An 18,302-nucleotide genomic window follows, 5' to 3' on the forward strand; every position below is an offset into this window, starting at 1 on the left:
CACCGCCCTCCCCCTCATCACCCCCCCGCCTGCCGGGCTGAGGGGCTGGGGGACCCACTGCCCCGGTGGTCCCCGCCGCCCTGTCCCGTGTCCCGTCCCTCTCGGCAGGCTGTGAGCTCCGGGGAGGCTCCGGGGGGGCGGTGGGAGAGCCCCCCAGCCCCGCTGTCCCCGGCGGTACCCCGGCAGCGCCGAGCCGCGTCTCTGCGCATCCCTCTGCGGGCGAGCGGCACCTCTTCGCGCCGAACCTCCGCAGGTTTTTTGGGGAGCGGGGAGGGGAGCAGAGCCCTCGCCATCCTCACCACCACCTTCCCGGCTCCCTCTTCACCTCCTGGCTCCCCGCTTAGGGCTAAGCTGTCCCGGGGAGGCTGCGCTGCCTGGGCTCCAGCGCGCTCCGGCTGTCGCTGGGCTCCTCTGCTCCATCCATCCATCCATCCATCCATCCATCCATCCTGTAGGCTAGCGGAGCATGCCCGATGCGATACCGTGTCAGTTCGGGTCCTTGCCTATAGCTGCCTGTTTTACAAAGCTCCGATCCGTGCGTGTGCGTGTGTATGTGTGTGTGCATTTCATCCCTCCCTCCTATCCCTCCCTCCCTCCCTCTCTCTCTCTCTCTCTCACTCTAATGTGTGATCTGGAAAGCTTATAAAAGCCTGATGTAATCCTTAATGCAGCCCCTGGCTACAAAGACTGGATCTAGTTTCACAGAGAGAGATTCAGAAGCAGAATTTAAAAAAAGAAAAAGAAAAAGAAAAAAAAAAAGAAAAGTGGGGGGAGAAGAGAGAGAAAGAAGGAAAAGCAGACGAGTGGATTTTAAACAAACATATCTTTCTGAAGAAGACCATTCTCGCTCCTCGCTGCTGGGAAAGCTACTCTGAACCCTGCTGTATATTTTTTTTTTTTTCCAAAGGAGAAGACTTGATTGTCTGCTTGGATCTAATGATTTACTGGCTTTTAACTGCGTTTTCCCTCTCTCCTAAGGATTCCTCAAAAAACGGCTTAATTATTTTCGGCTTTTCTCTTCTACCTGCCTGTCTGCAGAGACACCAAAGGTTCTCCCTTCCTTTCCCTCCCCACCCCCATTTCTTTTAGGATTTTTCCCCCCTTTTCCCTTTAATAGATACATATATATATATATAAATGTGTATGTATATATATATGTAGAGGCGAGAGTGGAGGAAGAGGAGGGAGGGAGAGCTCTGCCATCCTTTGGACTTCACGCGCTGCCCAATGTTGGGCTGGTTACCCCTGGATATGTTGCTGGTTTCCATTTGGAATTTGACAAAGGGAAGAAGGAGGATATAAAACCTGGGGAGCTCGGCAAGGTAAGGGGCTCCCGGCCACCCTTCCTTCTTCAACGGAGGGTAGGGAGAAAGGGAACGCGACTTCTCCGGGCTGCGCTTTGCCTGGAGCGCGGGGGGGGTGGTGTCTGTCTCCATCCCCAGGGGAGGCAGGGATGGGGGCAGCGCTGGGGACCCCTTCTTCTACTTTTACCCCTGGAAACAGCATCCGGAGGGTGCTTTCGTCCCCTCAGCTCTGCAATTTGGACGGATAGAGCATAATCATTCCCTGACATGGGAAGTTTTAACTTTTGTGCATGCGGGTCCTGTGGGCAAACATCAAGCGGTGGAGGAAAATATTGATGTCTGCAGGATGCGGAGGGGGAAATGCAGTCGTGTCCTGGGGAAAGCAGCTGGGGATTGGATTGGTTTTTTTTGGGGGGGAAGGCAACGAGGAGAGGGAAGAGGAGCGGGGGATCGCGGCAGGAGAGCTGCAGAGCCAGCCGGGGCTGAACTGCAAAGTGCTGTGAAGCCGCGGTGCCTTCGCGGGCAGCCCTGGGGTCCGGGACTCCTCAGCCTGCAATGTTGGCAAACAAAGTCTCGGAAGGACAGGCAGCTGCCTGCCCCGGGCGTGAATCTGCCCTTATCACAGCTTCTCGCCTTCCCCTTTTTCCTTGGAGAGGTGGTGGGAGGGTGAAGGGTCTTTTTTTGCTTCGCCGCTTGTGTGGCTCCTACCCGGGGCTGGAGGCAACGGCTGGGGAGGGGTGAGCGCCTGATGTGCCCCCCCAAATGCCATTTATCAGCACTTTGCTTCACACGGGAGGAGAAAATGAGCCTTTAGCCTGTGTAGGGCTCGGAGTACGGCACAGACACACAGACACACACATGCTGCTCCCGGAGCTGTGCTCCTGGGGGATGCTGGCACCCAGGCACAGCTTAGCCTTTCTTTGAGGATGGGGAGGAGGGTGGCGAGAGAAGGAGTCTCCATCAGGGATGCGTAATTACAAAGCATCTTGTTCTGAATCACCCTGTGTGGGAATGAATCGCAAAATTTGTCTCTCCCTCTTCCCCCACCGCCCCCTTCCCTTTCACCGCCTGACATTCGCTGATGGAGGGTGGCTGTTGATGCATCTTCAGACTTTCACAGAGAGGTGTTTCAGCCATGGCTTTGCCAAGGCTGGAAGGAAAAGAGGAAAAACGGGATGGAGGGGATCAGGTGGATGTTTCAAAGGGACTTTTCAGCCTGGTTGTGGCCCCGGTCCTGGCTGAGAGCAGCAGTGCTCCCCGAATCGAAGGCTCGGGTTTCAGATCAACTCCGCCAGGTCCCTTCGGTTGTGACTCACACTCAGGTCCCCGATCCTACCCTGGCCACGGGAACAACCCCTGTGAATCCGTTGCACAGACAGGAGATGGTAGGGAAGGGAGCATCAAGGCAAGGTCAAAGGGATGGAGGGCAAAAAGACACCCCCCCTTCCATCCCTGACCACTCCATCCCTTCGGAGCCGGGGCTTTCCAAGGCTCAGGCTCAACCCACCTCCAGCACCGGGTCTGGCGAGTGCCAGGGCCAGCTGACAGCTGATGGCTGAGGGAGGAGGAAGAGGAGGAGGGGAAGGAGGGGGCTGAGGAAGAGCGGAGCTACTTCGACAGATGCCCAAACCTGCCTGTGCGGCAGAGCGAGAATCGCAGCGTCTCCAAAGCCTCCCTGGGAAGGAGCCAGGGGCGCTCCGAGCTCGGGGGCACCTCCCCAGCCCCGTTACCTGTTGATTAGCGACAGGTTTGCTCTCACCTGACCGTGCAAAGCCTGAGGGAAGCCGGGAGGGATGAGCCCCCGGCACTCGGCGGAGTTGCCCGATGACCTCCGCGGCGGAGCGGGGAGGGCTGTGTGTTAATGGTGATGACTCTGCTTTGGCTGGTGCTGAAATATCTGTATTATCTATTATCAGCTGGGAGACGAGGCTGGAGGCTTCGCAGAGCTGGGATCTCATCCAAAGTCCGGGCTGCTAAAGGAAACAAACAACTCCCCATGCATATTAAGTGGGTCCCTAATTAATTAATGACTCATTAACCTGGGTCCCACAGTCCTTGCTGTGCGGGAGACCTCTCCGAGGAAGAGGAAGGAGGTCTCAGGGAAGAGCCAGGGAGGTTTTTACCCTGGGAGGGTGCTGAGGAATTGCACCAGCCAAGCCGCACTGCCGGGGGACAGGGTGGGCACGGCGCTGAGCCAGGCAGGGGACAGGCAGAGGGCTGAGCAGGCAGGACACCCTCTCTGAGGGTGCTCAGAGGGGCATGGGGAGCACGGGGGTGCTGAGGCAGGGGGAATAGGGGACCTCCATGCTCTGTGTGATCTAGAGGGGTCAGGGTGCAGCATCGCTTCTGCTGTGGAGGGAGAAGGGGAAGGCCAGAAGGAAACTGGATGGGGTAAAGGCACAGGTAGGGCAGGAGCAGGACCCCTGGCCCTTCCCATAGCACTTTGGATGGTGTTGCAGAGCCCTGGGAGGAGGGATAGGGGCTTGGAGCCCCTCATAACCGACCACTGAAGGTGAAAAGGCTCAGGGAAGGACTGGCTGCAAAGTGCAGGGGTTTTCTAGTTATGAATTTTCTCTACCTCTCTTCTCCTTACACGGGGGAAACTGAGGCAGGTCCGTGTGCCAGACCCCATACCCTGGCTGGGAAACGTGTGTGTGGGGAGACACACCTGATCTCCAATCAGACCTCAAGGAGCAGCCACAGGCACCCTCCACGGTGGGGGGAGCACCCCCCCCATCCCACTGTTTTGGCACACCAGGGAGACCTGCAACACTCTCTGCCCCACAGGCCCTCAGAGGTGGTCTGGGACAGTCACACAGCCCTTCCCTCCCTTACATTACCCCACAGACTCCTTTTTCAACCACCCTAAACTCAATGACACCCCCTCCCAACACACACACACACACATGCACGCTCTCCATCCTTCCCACAGCATCGGGACCGTTCCCGCTGGAACTGCGGGGGCGGGAGAGGCTGGGAAAGGATGTGGGGGCATCTCAACCTGGTGTCAGGGTCCCCTCCACACCTCCCCCCTGCCCATCCGCGGTACCGGGGGGGCTGTCGGGGGCGGTCGGGGCTTGCGGCGAGCGGCGGGGAGGTGGCGCTCGCATCCCGGCTATCGCCGCTCGCCGCCCCCGGAGCGCTCGGATGCTCGGCACAGCCCGTGGAGCGCTGCTCCCCCTTATCCCCTCCCAAAAAAAAAAACCAAACCAAAAACACCCCACCTGCACGGTTGGGACTCGCAAGAAGCGCTGCCTCACACCCCGCACCCGAAACACGCCACCCACGGGGGTTTATGTCTCGCTCTCTAGCATCACCTTCCCGTGGACTTTTTGCCCCCCTCCCCCCGTGTTTTTTTTTACCACACTCCCCCACGTTTCATCCTCCCTCTTCTCCCCAATTTCAACATCGTTGTGAAAATAGAGGCTCGTTGAGCTTCCACGGGCTCTCCATGGGAGTGCAAGTGGGGTGAGCAGCTCTGTTACCCTCGTGCCCAGGATTGAGAGGGGGCAGCCCCCAGCTCCAAGGGCTTGCTGAGGGTCTTCACACCATCCCTTGCTCCGTACAAGCGGGGGAAAAGGTTGCCCGAGCACTCTGCTCCTGCGAGTCCACCCATAGTGGGATCGTGCCCCATCATCTCTCCTGGGAAGGGGAGAGGATGGAAGGGATTCCCGCAGTGACTGTGCGGCTACAGATGGCTTTTCTTTGCCCCTTTTTAGAGGGAGGGAGAGGGGAAAGCAGCGTGTTCCTAGATCCAGATTCACCTTCTCCCGTAGCTCGAGTGCAGCACGCAGGAAATCCCCTGCCATCGATACCTGTTGCCGGGGATCAGCTCGGCTCATTAATTAGCTCCAGGAAACCTGCGCTGGTAAACAAATGAGTCAAAGCTTTTCTCCGGGGCTGATCCCGGGCTCGCAGTGCACCGGTTGCCACCTTTCTAGGAGAGGTGCAAAGAGAGAGGAGTATTTTCTTCAAGATGGATGACAGGCTGTCTCTGGAACGAGCTCGCCTCCTCCCCTTGGAGAAAATTCCCATCCCCAAGAGAGCCTTCCAAGGGAAGGGAGCTGGCACCTGGCCTGGGGGTTTGCAGAGGAGTCTTGGTGTCACAGCACATGTCAGAACGGCTCCGTGTGGCTGCAGAGAAAGTCCCCATCACATCCCAGTGTTCACCTTTCACAGGATGCTCCCGTGTCCTTCTCATGGTTCCTTCCCCAAGTTCCCTGGGCTCTCTGCTTGCCTGAGGTTTGCAAAAGGTGCTGAGATTAAAGAGGGCAGGAGGGTGGTGCTTGTGCTCGGGTGAAACTTGGCCAAGAGTTAAGTTGCTGGAGGGAGTTGCTGTCCATCCATATATTTGGGTGGCGTAGGGATTTGGGGTCTGAAGCACAGGAAGAAAGGGGCTGGGGCACTGTTTTCTCAGCCAAGGTGGGGATAGGAGGGATGTCTTCCAGGGAAAACAGCGTTTCACTGTTCCATCTGCACTGGAGAGGCAGGAGCTCCTTTTGATTTGAGATGCACTCCTTTCCTTTACATTAAATATTAGGAAGAAATTCATCCCTGTGAGAGGGGTGAGGCACTGGAATGGGTTACCCAGAGAAGCTGTGGCTGCCCCATCCCTGGAATTGTTCAAGGCCAGGTTGGACAGGGCTTGGAGCAACCTGGGATAGTGGAAGGTGTCCCTGTCCATGGCAGGGGGTGGAATGAGATGAGCTTTAAGGTTCCTTCCCACCCAAACCATTCTGTAACTCTATGATTCATGTATGGCCCCCTAAGATCCCAAATCCATAGGGACAAGCCCTCTAAGTCCCAAATCACTACAACAGGGAGCTGTGCCAACCCTCATTTCTCCAAGTCAGGGCCAGCACAGATGTTATCCTGGTCTTCAGCATCCTCCAGCATCCCAGTGTTGGAGGTTCCATCTGCCTTGTAACCCTTCTTAATGTTCCTTCTGCCCAAAAGGCAATTCTTCCAGAACCCCACACCATCCCTGACCCAATATTGGTTGCATTTTATTAGAACATAAGAAACTATCAACTGGAAGCCAAACTTGTCTTTTGGAGAGCAATCTGGCAGGGCAGCCCACGGGGAGAGAGTAATTCCCTCTCTCTTACATGCACTCCATGTGATATTTGGCTCTTTAATACAGTTTGCAGGGTGCTGAGGCTACAAAACACAACAATAAAAAAGAATAAGGGAAAGGAAAATGAGCAGTAAATGAAGTCCCTTCAGAACATCCATTTATCGTCACATCTTGGGCTTAGAAATTCCTTGCGGTGCTTCTTGGAGCGAGGGGTTTGTATTAGTCTGATTATGCTGAGATAATCTGTCATGTTGCTCCAGGAAGCTCTGAGGGAAGAGGGGGAAAAAAAAAGAAAAAAAAAAAGGAAAGGAAAGATAATATTTTAAATCAGAGGGCTGCTAGATTGGTGACTCTGTCTGGCAGACACACATCACTGCCCCCTTTATGAAAATTTAAATTGGTTACCTCTGTCAGAGAAAATGAGAGATTTGCTGATTTTAATTTGTTGGAGCAAAACACCCCCTGCCAATGTTATCAGAATTAAACCAGGGATGGTTTCCTACTCTCCTTCTCCTACTCCCTCTGCATTTTTTTCTGAAATATCCCTTCATAAAACATTGATTAAGGAGTGACCAGCTGGTGACACATGAGCTGTTGAAAAGGCAGGCTCTGTGTTGTTGGTGCCCTGCCTTATCCCTGGGACAAGGAGGATCAGGGAAAGCAAACGGGATCTGGGGGAAGAACGGACAGAGCCCTTGTAAGAAAATCTAGGAAGGAAGGAAAACTACCTGTTTGGAGTAGCTGGGGGTAAAAATGGAAGCAGATGGGTGTAATCTTATGTGATGCACTGTGTGCTGGCTGAAGTGCACACATGCAGCAAAATATATAAAATATACAAAATCCTCCTTCCAGTGAGCATCAGATTTTAAGTTGTTGGTTTACTCCAGGTAGAGCTGCTGCTTTCTGACTTGATTTGTCCTGAGAGAAGGACACAGGAATCCTGCATATGTTTGGGGCACCATTTTGTGCAAACCATGTGCATGTACCAGTAGATATCATTGCCAGCTCTTTCTCTGAACATCTAGTTTTTTTGGTCAGAGGCAGGTCTTGTGATACCTCATGCTGTGATTTCAGCACTCCCACCTGCATGCTCACCTTGTCAGCTGCCTGTTTACAGGTTGGCTTTGCTAGATGGAGGTGTTCCCTCAGTTTTTGGAGCTCAGCTGGCCTGGAGCAAAGTCCTTGCTGTTTGCAAAATGTCTCTTTTCTTTCTTCCCTCTGTCAGTTATTAGGAATATCCCATCCCTGGCAGATGTACCTATTCCATATTCATTGAGAGTTAGCAGAGCTGTCTCTCTCTAAATGCATTTGGGATAGGGGTCATGATATCCATGCTAAAATAGATTTGGAGCCAAAACTCTTTGTCCAATCTGTGCTTCTGTCTTCTTGTGGATGATCATTTAATTCTCCAGCTCTACAAACCACTGGAAGTTTGGTGTCCCCAGCATATAACCCCATAGCTTGATTTTAAAAGCTGCAATTCCCACTGTGGACCAAGGACATCCTCACAGGGCTGATCTCATCCACTGCCAAGCCCCGTGGCTCAGGCCAGGGGGTCAGGTCACAGTTAATTAAGACATTGGTCCCTCTGCACTTGGGTGTTCTCATTTGTGAAATGGAAATGCCTGGATTCCTCCTTCCCAGGGGGGCTCTGTGCCAACATTCAACTGCATGTGGTCAAACAACATTTCCTTTGGAATTCTGAGATGAAGGACACCAGCTAAGCACCAAGAATGAATTATTCTTCTTGTGCCTTGACTGTGAGTGCATGTCCACCCTTAAATCTTCCTTCTGTGTCATATTTTCTTGTCCTTTCTCAGTCTTTATTTTCTTGAAGCCTCTCCAGAGCCAAGGCTTTGGAAGTATGAAAATCTCCTGTACCTGCCTTGGATTCGCTCTGGATTAAACAGGAGACCTTGTATAATACTGCAGAATGGCCCTCTGTGTAGTCCAGCACTCATTGACATGCAAATGGATTAATCCTGGGGTGGGAGTCTGGCTGAAACTGGATGTTGTTGAGCAGGAATCTAACAATGGTGATCTTCTGGAAACAAATATCTGCTGGTTCCTGCAAATGAAAGTCGATACACCTTCAGCAGGAAATCTGTCCCGGTGGGGTCTTTTATATTGAGAGCCCTGTTGGTAGATTTATTCATTGTGCAGGTCCTGTTCCCTTAACAAGTCAGTTATTCATTGGCCATTGCTTGAGGGTGTGTGGAATTTATGGTCATAGTCCTGTAATCAGATATTTTGTTATAGAGGGCTTCGGCACCGTAGAAGGTTTGAATAAATCAGTATGCAGCAAAAATTGATCCTCTCACAATCTATTTCTGGACTCATCTCCTGCTTTAGGAGTGTTTTCTCCCTTCTGGAACCACATTATTAAAGCCTTTGCATGTCTGTGCTGTGGTCAGCTCTACCAAAGCTATGCATTAGTGCATGTGTGCAGACAGACACACACTTAGGTGTGTTTTCTGGGCCCGATTTTTATTCTGAGATTCTTGAGACAACATGCTGTTGCCATTTCCCAGCCAAAAAAAAAAAAAAAAACAAACCAAAAAACCCCCAGTTTTTCTCAATCACCTGACTTCAGCATCTGTAGGTTGGAAAGAACTGCTTGAAAAGGCTTTAATCAGTGAAGAAAGAGAAATCAGATTTTGAGTAGCTGCATTGGTGCCTTAAGTACTAAAGAGCTTGGCCCTCTAATCTCCACTTCTCAGATGTTGTTCTACAATCTGATCAGCTCTATTGAGCTGAAACAAGGGTTAATTGCTAACAAAATGCTCCACACTTTTGTGCATACAAAGGAAGGGGCAAGGGTGAGCACCTTGCTTTTTTGGAGCTTATTACGATCTTGCTGTGTGCAGGTGATGGCCAGGGAATTTGTTTCTTGTATGTGCCCCAAGAATACCTCTCTATGAGGATAAAATTCCAGCAGAGCCTCTGATTTTTATGGCAGAAATCGGGGATGAGAGGAGAGGAAAGTCTCTGTAACCTAGCAGCCTGTGCAGCCACTGTCTCTTAGGTCGTTGGTGAAGTTAAATGTGTAAATGTCAATGAACCTCTTCCCTGAGCAGGGCTGAGCTGTCTTGGCACTTCCACTTGGGATGGAGCTTGGCAGTGATATGGTTAGTCAGTGGTCAGACATGCTGCCTGCCTTGCAAGTGTTGCCTGAGGCACAGCATCTTTCCAGGGAAACTCTGATGGCTCCAGGGGTGGGTTTTGATTTAAGGAGAACGCATGACAAAGGACATTTGGTGCCTGGTCTGCTCTGGTGAGTGCAGCCAGCCCAGAGGAGTGTGAGGCTGTGATAAGGAGCGTGGAGATTGTGCTCACAGAGCATGTGGGCAGGCAAACAAGTGGGTGTTTATGGGAGAAGCCATATATGGGATGTACATGGGAGAGGCCTCTGAGTTGCCCACACCTCAGTAGAATCATTCAATGTCCTGAGTTGGAAGGGACACACAAGGATCATCAAGTCCAACACAGGACAATCCCTAGAATCCCACCATGTTCCTCAGAGCGTTGTCCAAACACTTCTAGAACTCTGGCAGCCTTGGTGCTGTGCCCACTGCCCTGGGGAGCCTGTTCAGTGCCCAACCACCCTCTGGGGGAAGAACCATTTCCTAATATACAACCTAAACTTCCTCTGACACAGCTTCAGGCCATTCCCTCAGGTCCTGTCCCTGGACACAGCACTGGCCTTCCAATCGCCCCTTTTAGCACTTGCAGGTCAGTCATGAGGGTAAATGCAGGAATAACCAAATAGTGAATGCACATTTGCTACATATCCTGAATACTTAACAAAATAACAGGGACAATGTCAAATACTGCCTGTCCTGTGGGACTTGCTGCTTCCTGCCAGCTTGGGGTTCTTAGGTATGTTAACTGGGATGGCAGTGCTGTCAGGACTTCCAGATTCTCCAGATGGAGATGATTCTACTACCAGCAGGAGAGATGGTGACAGGCAGAAGAGCAGCAAGGCTGGGAGGGCAGGGGGGAAGCTGGGAGAGATCCCAGCAAAATACTCATTAGCTGAGGGATCCGGTTAAGTGGGGTGAGTGGAAATGCCAGGAAGGCATCCTTTGCTGTGAGAGCTGACATTTGTGGATGTACCCGAGGCATCCCTCAGGGAAAAGACAACTGCCTGTCATCTGGGAAGTGCCTGCAGGCATGGAAATGTCACTGGAAGTGGTATTCAGTCCAAACATGCTCTACTAAAACTGGGAAATATTGTGAGGTGGACTTGAGGAGGTGATTTCAGGGTGTTCCTTTCAACCTCAAGCATCTGTGATCTTGTGATGAGACACAAGTGCTGCAGATTTTGATGCCCTTACTGGGCACAGCTGCCCTCAGGAGCTGCCTGTACATGGTGAGCTGGAGGCCTTCAGGGTATTTAAAGGTGTCCTGAGAAAAGCACTGAAGGCTCTTCTGCAGGACAAATTCCAGGGTGGGACTATGTGACAACCCCCTTTGGGGTGTCCTTCTCAGAAAGGAGGAAATATGGTTGAGGTTGGGGGCTGAAATCTAAGGTCATGATGTGTTTTGAGTAAGAGAAAAACCTTTTGTTACTTCATGAGACAGCTTTACCACCCCTCAGAAGTAGAGACCCTCCTTCCCCTGTGTTGGGAGAAAGCCCTGGATTGACTTCCTGTTGACTGGATCCCAGTTTTCTAGACAGGGTGTTTCTTGGTAAGTCCATATCCCTGCATCTCCATGGGGTCTTACACTGATTTTTTGGCAGGGCTGTGGCCAGTGGCAATGCTGCCACATTTCTTTGATCAGAAACACGCACACACCTTGCCCTGAGATGAGACGCCGACATTCTTTTATTCCCATCACTGAAGCCTTTCTGTGAATAACTTCTTCTGTTGTCCTGGGAGAAGCCTTGGCTTGTTCTGCAGTCAGGGGAATTTTCTGGGATGAGGAAAGCAGGGATCCTCCACCACAAGCTGAAACAGCTCCTTCCTTGTTCTGTGCTGCTGATGGCTGGTGGGTCCCTCCCTTGCTTGGTCGGGCTTTTGACTTCTCATTAGCAGCAATGATCTTCACAAAAGGACTCTTGAGACCATCCAACACCTTCGAGTATGATGTGGGATGTGCTGGGCATGAGAGATATGGCTGGTAAAGCCAATCATGATTCCTAACAGCTCCCAGCAAGTGCAAGCAGTATTTGTTGGGTTGGAGCTCATCTTAAAAGGTTCAGGGAACTGAAACAACTTTCTCTTCCCTGTCTTGAGTAGGTCTTAAATGTGTTTATGGAACTCATCACATTTGTGTGGGGAGGGGAATATGGGACAAAGCGCTGCTTTTTCTCACCTCCCTTCCCTTGCCCAACAGGGTGGTTGGATGTAAATAGGACACAACTCTTCCCAGTGCTGGAGCTGGGTCACCAGGCTCTGCCTGTGTGCAGGTGACAGTGCTGGGGTGTGACAGGAAAACTGGTGCTAAATGCAACTTCCTTGCCCAGCTAAACCCCTCAGATGCTCCACACCTTGGGGCTGCCTTTCACGCCGACCCAAAACTCTCCCTGCAACCTCCTGCTCCCATAAATGCCATTTATGAGCTGCGAGGTGCCTGGCACGGCACAGCCATGTGGTTATTAAAGCCCCAGCCTCCCACCTCAAATTACAACCCAAATGCTGTGTTTGTTCCCCACTCAGTGCCATCCCTCAGAGGGTTTCTTTCAGTGCTAAGCCCTTTTGAAGTTGCTCTTGATTACAGAGAAGGGACTGTAATCTCCCCGAGGGAGTTGTTTGTAGCTGGGGAGTGGGGTGGAGGGAAGGCAATCAATCACCCCAATGCAAATGTCAGAGATGGAGTTGGGAATCAGGGGTGCTGCTCAGCCCTGCCTTCCACTCAGTGCCCCGTCCTGCCACTCAGATGTCCTGCTCTGAAAGTGTTGGCCTGATGACTGCTGCAACTCCTCAGACAGTTAGAGAAGGAGGATATCAAAGGGGTTTTTAGCTGTGCAAATTGGCTTCTGGTCTGGAAGATGATTTTGGTGGTTTAATTATTCTGTCCAGTCACCCAGCCCTCACCAAACACTGGCAGCTGGCACTCTGCCTGAACCCTAATTTTCCCTGCTTTTGTGGCAACTTCTCTGACTGTTTCCTGGGTCATCAACGGAGTGAATCATTTAAAATTATCGTGCTTTATTTCTTCCCAAATTATTGATCACTGCCGTCTGGTGTCTCTGAGTTTTTCTTGATGAGCCCTTTTGGGTTCACAATACTCAAGCACCATGAGTTGGACAGTCCTGAATTTGGGCATGGCCAATGTAGAGCTCCTGAGCACAGAGGCAGCTCCTTGGTCTATGGCTTAGATGAATATTTCCATGAATTAGGTGGAAAGTGAATTGTTGGCAGGCATGAGATCAACACCTGCCGGTCTTGGGATCTTGCTACACCTCCAGCTCAGCCCTTTTCCTCTGTGAAGCTCCTGGACAGCTGTTACTCCCTTGAACTGTTTCTTTGAAGCCTTTCCTAGGTATTTTCACCCTCAGGAAAATTTGGATCAGGGTTAGGGAAGTTGGTCCTCTTGGATACGATGGGGTCCAACTCTTAGTTGGTGCCTCCCGGTATCACTGTGGCAGAAACAGCGATGGGGGGAGAGCTCCAGGCTGACAAAAAGCTGGTGTGCAAGCAACTGAATTTTAGAATCATGGAATCATTAAGGTTGGGAAAGACCTTTGAGATTACCAGTTCCAACAATCTCTGTGGAAAATCCAAATGCACTTTCAGGACTTGAAATTGTCTGGGGGTTTATTTATTCACTAGTTTATTTGGAGACGAGGACTCTGGCTGGTGGGTCTTGTCCTCCAGATGTTCTTGACTTGATCCTTGACCTTGACTGCAGGTCCTAGATGGCTGCAGTACTTGGAATTTGCCAAATATTAACCATAAATAGCTTTGAAATGGTAACAGCACAAAGCCTGGCGTGGTAGAGAGAATTAGCAGGTGGAGGACACCAACCCAGCCCAGCTCCTGCTGATTAATGGCTGCTTCCCTTTATTTCATAGGGTCTGTAGGGAAGATTCCAAAAGTTATCAAGGCTCCACAAAATATTAACTATTTTTCCCCTTTTAGAGTTAAATCTTTAACATTGGGAAATATTCAAACTGAGAGAATAGTGAGGAAGTCTGGGTAGGTAAGATGCCTTTGTTGGCACTATGGGGGCTTGTAGGGGCACTGACTGAGACTGAGCACTGTTGTGCTTTGCAAAATCAACTGGTTTTAAGATATCTTTCTTAATTAAGGGGTGGAGGTGGATTTCACCTGGGCACTATTAAAACTTCTTTTCTTCTAGTTAATCCTTGCAGCTACTTTGGTATTCCAGCATCTCTAGTGTGTTTAGGGCTCTGGATCCCTGCAGATCAATGAAATATCACATAATTGTTAATCAGCAATAAATGTCAGGGCTTGTTCTTTGACTAAGTGACACGGTGTAAGTTGCTGCCACAGGACTAAGTTCTCTCCATCTCCCCACCTGGGGCTTAGTCTTGATCCTAAGGTCTATTAGCAATAATCCCTGGCCCATGTTGTCCCCTGGATAGTGCTTGGTGTTATCTGGGTAACAAATCCCTGGTGGGAATGGTCATCATAGAATCATAGAGTATCCTGAGTTGGAAGGGATCCACAAGGATCATCAAGTCCAGCTCCTGGGACTGTCCCTCAGATGGGTCCTAAGACTGGGCCCTGTCCCTGTAGAGCCCAACAGTAAAATTGCAGATAAAAAATGTCACTGCTAAGTGAAATAATACTAATAAATGGTATGTGAGCAGGAGAAAAAGAAAAGCCAAAATGAGAAGAGAGCCACTGGCGTCAGTGTCCAGGTACAGTGGAGTGGGGCATCTCTCATGTCTCCAGCATAAAGTTGACCCATCTGGGCTGCTCTCCTGAGTCTGATCTTGCTGTTTCATAGAATTATGGAATCGTTAATGCTGGAAAAGACCTTTAAGATCATCAAGCCCAACCACCAACCCAGCACCACCACCATGTTCACCGTTAAACTTTGTCCTCAAGTGCCATATCCATGTGTTTTTTGAACACTTCCAGGAATGGTGACTCCACTCCCTCCCTGGGCAGTCTGTTCCAATGCTTAACAACCTTTACAGTGAAAAATCAAAAAATCCTAATATCAAACCTAAACCTAATCTAAACATCTGATGGATGTTCATGGCTCACAGGGCACGCAGAGAAGAGACACAACCTGGTAGCACCTTTTTTTTTGGTCCAAGTTTCAGTGACTTTCAATATCTGGGAAGTCTCTTGGCTCCTCCTTTGCACCACTTCTCAGTAGTAATGAGGTAACACTCCACTGACTTCCCTGAGCATCTGTTTCATCCCTGGCATGGGGGAAGTGATTTTCCTCACTGCTGTGCTGACTGGAAGTGGAGCAGCTTCAATCCTGGGTTATGTTCCTTGGAGCACTGAGTCTCCTGCAGGCTCAGGGAGCCTTTATCCATGAACACCAACCTGTAACCCAGCAGTGGCTTCAAACCCTATTTTATTCTGAGGCAAAACCTGATAATTTCTGGCCATTCAAAAGCATTCAGGAACATCCTAAATTGTGTCCTCTGGGCTGGGTTACAATGTCGAGTCTTTTGTATTTCAGCTTCTCCTGTATTATTATTGGAGTAGAGGGATGGAGGCACTACATGAGTAATCAGGTTCTTCCATCCCTTTTTTCTCCACCATGATGGCGTTTTGCTGAACCCCAGGGTACTTTCCAATCCTCTCTCCATCTTGTGCTGGAGTTAGGGCTTGGTAAACTAAACAGGGATAGGACCCAGATCCAAAAACTGCCCTGCATTTGTGCAGATAGTTTAATTTTTAGAAATGTTTTTAGAACAGTTTTTTCATCCCCACTCAGGCAGCCCTTTCCCATCCCAAAACTGGTCATGGTTCAGAGGAGAATTTGTCCAGGGACTGTTCCCAGCAGAGACATGAGTCACCTTCTTTTGGCAGGGAAAGGGGTGAAATTCCCAGCTCTCCAGTTACTCTGTGTTAATTTTAAATCAAACAGCAGCCCCAGGGCTGAGCTGGGTGGGGGCTCCTCTCTGTGCTATAACATCCCCCTGCTACAATGCACCTTTACAGCTCCATAGATCACTGGGTAAAACTCACATTTAATTCTATAGTAAGGTCACTTTTTTAGTTAAAAGGGACAGAATGGATTTAATTTACAAGCCTCTCCAACTTTATGGCTTGCATTTAGAGTTATATCTATTATGTAGTGCCAAACACATATTATAAAAATTGATTCCCCCCTTTCTCCTCTCCAGATTTGCTGTGTCAGGAGGATTCTGATGCCCCTCCTGTTTGCTCCAAGCCCACAGATAGACTGAGGTAGATCTGAACGTCAGGGATGACATCTGTGACTGCAAAGTGCAGGTTTATAGGGAATGGAACTGGCCCAGATCTATTCCTGGGTGTTCGGGAAGGAACGTGGTTTCTGCCACGATGCAGGATAGGAGGGCAGGGCTGGAGTCTGCAGGGGAAGATGCAACTCAGTGCAAGGGGTTAGTAGGTTACCTGATGTTAATGTCTTCGTGGGGGTCCTTCCATGGCAGTGTTGTGTAGGCACATCCTCTAAATTCAACAGCAAATTTGAGGCAAAAGACATAATGTTCAGACGAAATCAAGGAGAAGAATCATTATTTTTTTAATTCCAGGGAAGCTTTTAAGCACTTTCAAGGGTCTTAGCAGCAGTGAAATTGGAGTTGGAGAGAGACCATTGAAGGGAAGAGAGGGAGCAGGGTGATAGCAAGAGGAATTAGGTCAAATTTATCACCTGACCATCACTCTCATAACCTAAAGAGCTGGTGCTGGAGCCACATTTTGGCTTTTTCTGATTTAAGTGGTCTCTTTACAGGACAAAAGGAATGCTTAGGATCTCTTGTCTGAGCTCCTGTGGACAGGGATGGCAGGTTCATCCCACAACTGCAAGGATGCTCTTGTGAGGGGAGTCAAGTGAGCTTGTTAAAAGGATGTCTTACCTTGCTTTAGAGGGAGATTTGAGCCTTGAGTCAGGGCTCTGGCAGGAAGAGGGAGCCTGGAAGCATCCCTATATCATAGTCCACTCTCTGGGAGAGCAACAAGGGGGAATCTGCCTCCCTCCCTTGCAGCTTCATTTCTTGAATGACACTTTTCTATCTCTGTTATTAAGTCGTGCTCATAAAATCCCTCACAAACACCCTGGACAAGCTGTTAACTGCCCTTTAAAGTTGAGCTGGGGAGAAATGAACCACATTTGCCTAAATAGAGGACTGGCCATGCTTGATCGAGTGACTGCAGTAAAACCAGAGCTATAAATAAAACACATGTGCCTGTGTCCACTATAGTATTTCCTGAGAAGATGTCATTTGCTTCAGAACTTCAGTGGAATATATTTTCAGCCTCTGTTTATATAAATTAGTGGATTTTTTTAATTATTGAGGGGAGTTAGGTTATTTTTTGGGGTTTTGGTTTTTTTTTTTTGCTTTAGTGTAGTGAAAACAAGGTAGGACAGGACATCCAATCTAAAATAGCAACATGGACAAGGTGCTAAAAGACAAAATATCTGGCAGTGGTGAGGGACAACCACATTTCCAGGCAGGGCTGAAAAGGGACTCCACAGTCTTTGGCTCGGGTCACACTGCTGCTCCTCCTGTGGGCTGGAGAGTCTTCTCCAAAACCTGCAGCCAGGCTGGGTTTAACTGTGAATTGCACAATCCTCTTTGAGTTTTACATGGGCCTGAACGGAGAAATCTGCGGCCTCACCTTTGCTCACACAGTTATGAAACACAGCCAAAATACAAAATCTGGAAATTATGAAACTGGATCCCTTCAGATCGTGAGTTGCTTAGAAATCTTTCCTATTTATTTATTTATTTATTTATTTATTTATTTTAATCTGGAATTTGAGCCACGGTCAGCCTCTCCAGCTTGATTCAACAACCACAGTTGGGATTTTTTTTTTTAACTGCTATTTATTTTTAATACTAATTGCCTTTTATAATTACATAACTTAAGGAATTCTGATTGTCAGATATTGCCAGATCTACCCCAGAAGTGTCAGAATCTGAGGGCAGAGGTAAGTCAGAAAGGACCAGGAGATTACCAAGCACTAATAAGGACAGAATCCAGTCTCCATGGGGAGTGAAGTATTTGCCTCTGTATCTTTTCTTTCCGTCTCCAAGGAGCTCTGTCTCTCGAACAGCAGCATCTTAGGAACTGAAAGCAGCAGTTCACAGGGAATGAAGCTCTCCCTGGCACTTTAGCAACATTTATCAGCATCCTGGCTGCAAAGGACATGTAATTTAGGTTCACTGGGCATGTGGAGATCAAACATCTGACTTTTTTTACTTAAATTTGCCTACATTTAGACAACAGAAATGCGTCAACAGGAACTTTGGGCTTGAAGGTGAGATTTAAATGTGGGATAGAGTCTTAGAGTCACACCTATGTGGAGAAAAATCATAAAGAACCTTGTGCCTCTGCTGTAAATAAGTGGGTTAATGTTTGAACTCGATAATATTAGAGGCCTTTTCCAGCCTTAATGATTCTTTTATTCTAAATATGCATGTTCTGGAGAGGGTAATGACTGCAGGAGGAACATCATGGGATAATATAGATAGGAGAGGATTAAGGGTCACTGTACTCAGAGTGATCATTTCTCCGGGTTCAAATTTGCCCACGTGCAAAGACTTCTGCCACGTTAAAAGGGGGCAGGAGATGGTTCATGTCTCTCAAATACCTTTACTTTGATATTGTGAGGAAAATAAGGCAGGAGGCAAGAAAATGCATGAAGAAGAGGTTTCTGCCCCCAGTTCTGTGGTGTTCAACAACCCCCAGAGGTTTACCAGGAGGCTGAGGCTCAAAGGAGGAGGAGAGGACTCGAAGAAAGCTCAGTGAGGATAGAGTAGAATCATAGAATGG

The 18,302-nt window shown here is 49.4% G+C and overlaps 1 protein-coding gene across 15 annotated transcripts in view; it reads left to right on the forward strand.

Moving 5' to 3' along the window:
• Positions 1-229: 229 nt before the first annotated feature.
• Positions 230-18,302, forward strand: part of ADGRB1 (adhesion G protein-coupled receptor B1) — a 300,832-nt gene continuing 282,759 nt past the window's right edge. For 8 of the 15 annotated variants that reach the window (XM_051771931.1, XM_051771936.1, XM_051771932.1 and 5 more), the window contains exon 1: positions 230-1,322. The gene's annotated coding sequence lies outside the window, so the exon portion shown is untranslated. The remainder of the gene's footprint in view (positions 1,323-18,302) is intronic. The other 7 variants (XM_051771933.1, XM_051771939.1, XM_051771940.1 and 4 more) reach the window with 2 other exon arrangements.

Source organism: Manacus candei, unplaced genomic scaffold (assembly GCF_025592945.1).
Source record: "Manacus candei isolate 608988 ecotype Guabito, Panama unplaced genomic scaffold, ASM2559294v1 h1tg000148l, whole genome shotgun sequence".
NCBI lineage: Eukaryota > Metazoa > Chordata > Aves > Passeriformes > Pipridae > Manacus > Manacus candei.